The sequence below is a fragment of the Malus domestica genome, chromosome 05 (genome assembly GCF_042453785.1).
Source record: "Malus domestica chromosome 05, GDT2T_hap1".
Lineage (NCBI taxonomy): Eukaryota > Viridiplantae > Streptophyta > Magnoliopsida > Rosales > Rosaceae > Malus > Malus domestica.
In genome coordinates, this window is record NC_091665.1 from 11,206,259 (window position 1) to 11,215,906 (window position 9,648).

Consider the following 9,648-nt stretch of genomic DNA (forward strand, 5'->3'; position numbering starts at 1 on the left):
GTATTCAAAATCAAGAATTAAATGATAAAGATTTAGTATGCAGCATTATTTATGGATTATAATGACAAAGCTTCAATTATGGATTATTATTACTTATACAAAGATTTAGTATGCAGCATCAATTATGGATTATAATGACAAAGCTTCAGTTTTATAGCATAATAATTATGTAGCATCAGTTATGGATTATAATCACAAAGTTTCAGGTTATAGTAGAATAATCATGCAGCATCAGTTATAGGAGAATCAAGAATATGAATTAAATTTTATTATTTATTATTTTAGATATACAAGAATTAGTATGCATCATTGCTTTTACACTTTTTTTAGTGTGCATTATTACTTATATAAGTTTTTAGCATGCATTATTACTTATACAAGAATTAATATCCAAATCAGTGATAAAAAATTAGTATGCAGCATTAGTTATACCAGACTTAGTATGCATCACCAGTTATACAAACTTAGTACGCATCATCAATTATACAGACTTATATAAGCTTTTAGCATGCATTATTACTTATACAAGAATTAGTATCTAAGATCAGTGATAAAAAAATTAGTATGCATCATCAGTTATACCAGACTTTGTATGTAGCATCAATTATACCAGAATCATTTAGTTGATAGCATTTTAATATTTTTTTACGGCAAACTCATGATTTTATTTAAAATATAAACACAAATTTTAAGCAGAATTAGCTTGTTTTTGGATTTACTATTTTGTGTGCTGGGTCATCGTCTTGACTCTTTAGCTTGTCTTAGCTTTGTGTTTTTATCTTCCACGCAGCTAGTGTCATTTGAATATTTTCATCATCTGTTTGAACATTTCCTTTTTCCAGCACATTTGAAATAGTTCTTTCACAATCATCATCCTCTTCTTGTTGTTGAACGTCAATCATCTCATCATCAGCATCACCTTTTAGACGTTTAGGTGCCACTACAGTTTCATCATTCTTGGCTACTTGCTTAGGTCCCACTACTGTTTCATCTTCTTCAGGATCTTCATGTTGAAGCACTAATTTTTTTTTTTACGCTTTAGCTTCCTTGGCTTTTTGTCCCTTCTTAGCTACTTGCTTTTCCATGTTCCTATTTTTTGATGTAGGTGGAGGATTGACAAAGTTGTCATCATTATCTTCTTATCGTTGTTCAACTGACTCCTCAATTTGTTTTCGTTGTTCATCTGTTAAAGGTTAAAGAGTTATGTTTTTTTATGCTTTGTTTGAAAACAACACACAATATGCACATGCAGAATATATTTTCACACAAAGTACATGTAAAATCATGTTTTACATAAAAGTATATGCAGTATCAGCTTTACCTCCAAATTTTCATTTGCTTTTTTATATATTTTTTCATGTAGAATTGCCAAATCCCACTTCACTGCTGTTGGCAAGCGTTTATCCTTTCCTTCTATTGGTTTGATGATTGTGGTGTGATAAAAAATTCAATATTGTAGACAAAATAGAAGTTAGAGATTTATATATTTTTTGTAAAATAAGACATAAATTGATTTGTTTTATTAGTTTTTGTTTGCTTACCAGTAAAAGTACAACAGCGCCACTAATGGTTGGTTGTTTGTCTCCTTTTCTCTTCTGTATTCTATCGATTGATTTCATCAAGTATCTTGCTGTTTCCTTGGCTCAGTTGTACTGATTTATGTTATGGATGAAGTTGTAATTCTTGGCCAAACTCCAAGGGAGTTTCCCTGCTAAGCTCCCAAGCAGATTTGTGTTAAGCAAATATAGAATTACAAGGCAGGCTGCATCTTTATCCCCTTCTGTTGTTCTAGTATCAAATGCAACTTGAATTGCTTGTGCAATTTCTCTGATACCGATTCTTGTCATTTATGAGAAGTATTTATCAACAAATTTGTTTTCTTTCGGCTTTAGGATTCTTGAATCTCTTGTTGACTGAGGGGCTTCTTTGCCTCGCCTTGGGATCTCAAATATGCATTGGACATCATCAACATTTACTTTTCAATATCCCTTTTTGAATTTGAACATTTCTTTTTCAGTATCATACCAGGTCACTATATGTATGACATCCCAGTCTGATTTTTTTCATTTTTAATTCACCTTTTTATGTAAGCTTCCACTAGTCTACCAAAAGGTGACTTATATATGAATGTCAATACTTCTGGTTTTTCATCAAATTTTGGCTTGAGCTCTTGTAATAGTTCTGCAAATGCAAAGAGATTCAGTCTTATTTGAGCATAGTTATCATTTGTTGCTCGACGCTTTATAGCAGGAGATTTTGGAGCTGATTTCTTTTTGGTTGCAAAATGTTTTACTTTTGGCATCATCTTCATAAAAAAATGAAACAATAATGAGTATAATTTTTAATCAAATAATATGAAGTCATATAAATGACAAACTAGATGCAAAGGGGCAGATGCTAGGCAGACAAGCTAGATGCAGCATCACTTAGCGCACAAGTAGATGCAGCATCAAATTAGCAAACAAGGTAGATACATAATTGTTTTAACACAAGCTTGATGCAGACTCCTTTTTTTTCTTTTTCTACAACATATTTATGTGCATAACCAATTTACAAACAGAAAGTACAACCAGAATTAATTTACAAAGTGCAGCATCAAAGCTAGACGGTTAATGACACCCCCCGATCCTAGAATCAAGGCGTGCTGGCCGTCACATGGGCATGACGTAACCAAAAGTGCGACGCGGAAGCAATAGATAAGAGAAATACGAATAAACAAAAACCAAATACTAGCAATAATAACCAAGTAACGTGCTAGAGTAAGTTAAAGTGTGAAACATACATATTCAGAGCCTAAGTACAAGGTGCAGTCAAGTAGGTACATTACTGAATTACAACACCCGAAGGTGAGTCCTACATGAGTAGTCTGTTAGAATGTCGTGGGAATCCTCGTGGGCCACCAAAGCTGCTAACTAGAACCTGGAGGGGCACAAAACAAAATTGAGTGGGTCAGTAAAACAAAGCTTTTCGAAAATCATTTCATTTAAAACATTTCTAACCCCTCGCTGTAAAACCTGTATACTTTCCCAGAAAATAACATAATATGCATATAATCTTCATATATCTCAAATCACAATTCTTTATCAAAACCCAGAAAATATGCCATGCCATAAATGTCAATAACAGATTAAGAATGCATCAATATAACAGGTGACATAATGAATCAACCGGAGACCCTGCAGTTGGTCTTGTACGGTTAATTCCATAGCTCAATATCCAAACCAACGGGAGTCACCACGGTGACTTGTACGGCACTACTCTGCACATAAGTCGAAACTACCTGAAGTAGTCTGTACGACAAGAATGGTTTAATAATACACTCTAGTGCTTCACTCATCAATCATCTGTGCACATAATCTAAGGTCACCTACCAGTCGGAACCACCTCTGGTGATCTGTACGACTAGCATGTCGGAACCCTCTCATGGTCTGTACGACATGCACCTACTTGGATCCAAGGTGATCTTGCGGTGTGGTGAATATTATAAGCACTAACACCAGGGGTACAGGTTATGAGCTCTCAACACAATTCACATTACAATAAATCATATGATTAACATAAAACTCACCTGATACTCACATGTGCGTCCACAACACCATTTCATATATATATATATATATATATATATATATGCATCAATTACTAATTCATATAATTCATAATATGCATGCATGGCATTTTAAAAACATACTTTTATTTAAATTCAATTTCTGGGAAATTCAGTAGTATATAGGTAATAACAGAAAATAACTGCCCACTCACTGATAAGTCGAAGAGTCGTAACCCCCGTGACGTCCTTGGATGTGCTCGTCCTCGGGATAGGTATCATCTATATGCGAAACAACTATAAAAACGTTAATTAAAGCACATACCGATAATTCGTAATAACTTCTCATACAATGCTCAATTTGGGTATATGAATATACCACAATGACCTACTCGACGTCACGGATGTCGAGGTATTTTTAGAAAAAAATTTCTAGGCTGCACGCTCCCCCACGTGTCGGGAGGGGCACGGACCCACGCGCCCCCACGCACGTCACCTTTTTCCTCCAGTCGCCGGACTGGTTTCGCCGGCCACAGAAAAGTCGCCGGTTTCTGGGGAATTTTTAAATCGCCATAACTTCCTCATTTCTTCATTATTTTCAACGCTCTTTATATCAAAATGAAGATCATGATGAGATGAACACATCCATACCTGCCTCGACCCCTAACTCGCCAGGGATTCACCGGAAAAAGCTTCGAAAGTTCCGGCCAAAATTGAAAAGTTCCGTTCTCAGTCCTCCGACGTCCAAATCCTACCAACGACGTACCCCGAAGCTTGTGAGGACTTCCTTAAGCTCACTGTGAGCTTGAAATTCCTTGAAACACAATATTTTATGATGTGAAAATTATGTTGACACACAAATTAAACCCTATTGATGACAATTGTAGTAATGATGCAAGTAGGGATCGTTCTAGACCGGGGATTAACTAGGGGTGCTAATCGACACAAATAAGACTCAAAAACATTAAACTAGACTCAATAGACTCAAAACTAACTTAAAACACTAAAAACAGCAAGAAACAATCAAAAAGACACAATTCTAGACCTAGCAAGTGATTTGGACGAAAATAGAACTTCAAAGACTCAAAAGACTTAAAGAAAACATGTTTTGACTCTAAAAACAAGATTTAAAAGTAAAGGGATTGGTTTTGACGAAATTGGACTTTAAAACATAAACTTTAAAAACAAACTTTAATGAAAACGATTTTGATGAAATAGAATGGGGAAATGCTAGTTAGAGGGTTCCTTCTCCACACATGAAACATATGCATACGACTCGATTTCCAATTACTCTTTCAACAAACCATGAATGACATTGCCCCAAATTAACTAGATTGACCAATTAATTCTCAGATTTCCCTAGATTCATTGAATTGAATGGGATACGCATTACAACCAAATTATTCTTATCAAGGACCCTAACTATGGAATACGCATGATAGAGACACATATCAAAGATCATTAAGTTCAATGGAAATCATAAGCATTGACGAGGCATTCATAACTATGGGATACACATGTTACTCTTGCCTAGGATTTACTTAACACAATCGTTACTAGCGACTTTTACTACTTATGAATATAAGTTAATAACGATTAGGTGAAATTCCCTTATACTCTAGCATCAAATTCATGCATGCAAACTAAGTGTCGACCCTCAATCAACATACATAAACATGTTATCAATCAAATAGATAAGTAAACCACATTCACGATTCATGAAATCATAATTGGAAGAAATCAAGTCATATAAAACATATGATCATGGCTTTGAATTCCCCTCTAACTATAAAGAAATTAGTTCCTCATGTTCGCAAACAAACAAAGATAAATAAATTTAAACATTGAAACAAAGATAGAAAACACCTAGAAACGCTCCGACAATCCAACGTCTTGAATGGCATGCACGGCTCCAAGTTGTCTTCCTTCTTCTCCTTGCAAACTCACGGCACAATGAGGGATGATTGGTGAATGGTATAGTGAAAATCTGGTAGAGGGTGGTGAGTGAAAGGGTGCGGCAATGGGTTGTATATATAGGCTGAAAATCCCATCTCCTAGGTAGCAAAGGACAAGGTTTTAAAGGCCTAAATTGCATAGGATAATAACATCCAATCCTATAAGGAAAACAAGTCAAAACCCCAAAGGGATTGGGAGATAAGGTGCAGCACAAAGAGTGTGAAATGATAAGGCTTCTAGAAACCAAAATCCTAAAGGAAATAGGGTAGAAAATTCGGCACAAAGTGTGGTTTCTAGAAGGATAATGCAAGGTAGATTTTTAGGCTTCTAGAAAGGTTCTTAGGTGTCATCTTGGTAGGATAAGATAAGGTCTTCTAGAAATCCCATTTTAAGCATCCTAATCTAATTAGAAACCCTCCTAAGTGGCTGGAATGTGGATAGTTTAGGATAAGGATAAGATAGGATAGGATAAGGTTTGATTGGATAAGATAAGCTAAGATAAGGTTATGGATGAGGTTTTGGATAATACTCCTTATCTTGAGCTGATTCTTTGGCTTTAATTCTTCTTCTTCATGTAGGAAACCTTGCTTGAATAGGAAACTTCATATATCTAGGAATCCATCTTCAATTAGGACTCCATTAGTGATTAGGAATCCCAATTCATTTAGGAATCCTTCATTCAAGTCATTTCCTTCTTCAACTAGGAAACTTTGTATCTTCAATTCTTCAACTTTGAAACGCCTTCCTAGCTTCACCAATTCCTCAAATTCGTCCATCCCTTGTGCTTCATGTGCATGAACTCCATTTTAGCCCAATTTTGCTCCAAAATGCTCCAAATTGCATCCTTTTGCTCACTTTGTCTCTAAAACCTGAAAACACATGAAAATAGCTTAAAAGACTAACTTAACTAAGAAAACACAACATAAATGCATAAGAACTAACTAACTAAGGCGCATAAATATGCTCCTATCATTTTACGTGTGCATGAACAGTGCCCATTTTCGGAGTTATGATTTCACGATGATATCGAAGGTTTTAAGTCCTAAAATTAGTATATTTGAACTCAGGGACTCAAGAGGAGTTCGATTCTTACCTTAGAACCTTCGATCTGTGAAGATTTGAGGGTCCTTGGTTTTGTCCGTACGGTTACGAAAAAGAGAGAGAGAGAGAGTGAATTGAGAGGGAAGAGAGAGAGAGGGCACGGGGAAGAGAGGGAGGAGTGTCCCGTGTGTGGTCCAACCAAAACATCACAATCCCATTTTTTTTTCTTTAGTCCCTAACCACACAAAATACATACAACCTTTAATCCAACATAATTTTTTTCCCCAAAACTTAGGAAAATATGCATTATTCCATCACATGTCACACACATACCTTAACAACAATCAAGGGTACTTTCATCATTTCACGATCGATAAATAAAATCTCGGGACGGGCTGTGACAGTTAATGTTTTTACTCACAAAATTTAGACACATATTCATTTTCTTTTTCAGATGTTGTTGAAGAATCAGTATACATATAAACTAAAATAATGAAACTGAAATTGTTTTTTCTCGAACTGGAACATTGAATTTTTTGTAAAATCAAGTGCAAAAACACTTGATAATGCATGCAAAACTTTGATAATCCATTCGTTTTTTACAGAGTTCGAAATATAATCATGCAAAATGATGATTTTGAGTAGTAGGAAAACCTTTGAAACACTGATCTTTCTAGAAATCCGGTTGAACTTTGTGAATCACTTACTGAAAATCCGGCTTAAAAGTGTCGGAAACTATAGAGATTTTAAGGTTTTTTTTTTTTTTTTTTTTTTTTTTTTTCTGGGGAAGTATCTTTTGAGTGATAGGAATTTGAAATGATAGGCTTGGGGAAGATGAAACCGCGGGTATTGAATAAGGGAAAAGGGAAACCGGTTAGTTTTTATGTTTTTTTGTCGTGTAGTGGTTAACATGTCTGTTTATTAACGGTTATAGTCAAACGGCATGGACCGTAATTTAGTCGGTCAGTTTCTTTTTGGGTTAGGCTTGGTTTTCTATTATTGGGTTTTTTGTCCCTCCTTGTTATATTTTAAAATGTGTGAAGTTGTGTGAAATATGGTATATATTTGTGTCTCTATAAGTAAGGCTCCCTATATTTTAATGTCTACATTTAAGCAAATTAATTAATTTTTTATAATATATATTTCGATAACAATTTTGTATGTTCTTCATTTAGGTACATTAATACATTTGATTATTTCAGTATATCCATCGATACAAATATGTAAGTACATTAATTCAATATAATGCATTTTGGTATGTACAATTTGGTACATACATTTCGGTATTGACATATAGGTACATTAATTCAATATAATATATTTTGGTACATACATTTAGGTTCATTATGATATATTTCGGAACAAACATTTAGGTATAAATATATAGGTACAAACATTTTAGTACAAAGAAGTCAATTTTATATATTTCGGTACAGTCATTTCTGTACACTTATGTATTACATATTTTTGTATCACCAGTTTCTTTTAATATTTGCGCATTTATGTTCATTTATAATTAAAGAACTAAATATGCGCATATTAATAAAATTAAAATTTAATGTGGAGAGATTAAATAAAAATACACATTAAATAATGAAAATTGAATATAAATTTTAATAAAAGTACACATCAAGGGATTAAATTGAATATGCAATCTAGCACCAGGTTTTTTCAAAATTTTAATCTTTTGCAAGGACTAATGTTTAAAAACCAAAACTAAGGTAAAAGAACTCTATTGGAGAAAACCAGTGTCAAACAAGCAAAGGAAAGAGAAGCGCACGAGATTTGAAACTGCGAAGTTGAGCATAAGTACGTACTATTTTTCTTTATCTCAAGGCTGGAATTCATTTATATGAAGATATTACAATTGTAGAAGCATTACTTGCAATGTACGGAAAGACCGACGGAGAACCCTCCTCTCCATCCATAATCGCGTACAGGTGAAAACTAAACTAAACTAAAATCTTGTTCCGCAGCCATAGATTCATCTTCTATATTTCGCATGACTTGGCTAAATCCTGCAATATCCTCCGCAGATGTATTGCAGTCCTTCCAAATACCCCTGCAACGGTTTTCCGATAGATGTCGCGCGCCCCGTGAAGCTCCAATACCAACCCGTAGATGTGCATGTTTTTCCTTTATATTTTTCACATTTATATTTGACTATTTGTCCAGATACTTTCATTTAATTTTTTAAATAATAACACCAATCTTTATTGCGACAACAAATGCAGACAAATAAACGATATATACAATTTTCCTTTATTTTGTTAAACGAATACAACATGTGCATCCAGTCTCAACATTTCCCAGAGTTCTTGTGGGTTTTAGTTCTTATTTGGTATCGTCTGGGGTTAGATATACAATTTGTTACTTGCTGGAGCACTGTATGGTGGATGTCTTGGTCACAACTGCTCGTGGTATAGAGGAAGATCTCGTAAAATGCCTCGCAGCCTCCTTGTTACCGTGTCATTGCAGCACCTGATTATCACCTTCAGAAATGAAATCACAAATACAAAGCATGCTGTCATTAATTTGAACATATATTTTGGCTATGAACGGTGAAGTTCTGCATGTAACTCCACGAAAGACGGGAATAATCATCCTCGGAACGTCACATTTGCAGCGCCAATTGATTTCCTGATGGCATGGATTATGCTGTCTTTATCAATACATAGTGCAAATTCGATGACAGTTATTCTGGAGCTCAGCCTGATGAGGCTGTATCATATGGAAAAATAAAAGCTTCTGCATTAGGCGTTTAAGGTATACTAAATGATTTCCTCTTGCTTGGTTGAACCAGGTACATTCCGATGTTACTTAATTCAAGTTGGATGTATTTTGGGTTAGTACTTCATCACATAGCTTGAGAAAGACGTTTGCAGAATCATTCGCCGTCAACATCGAAGGATTTGCAGCTGGTACAGTGAACCTCTGAACTTAGACACCCAATTTTGTTCATAGCACCGAAGAAGCTCCAATGCCAATTCCGGTTCACTTTCTTGGCAACCAAGGAAGCGAGAACTGTTGAGGGAAGCGAGGAATCAAGAGGTTATGTACAAACAGCATGTCAAACCAAGCAAGCAAGAACAAAAACGCCAGCG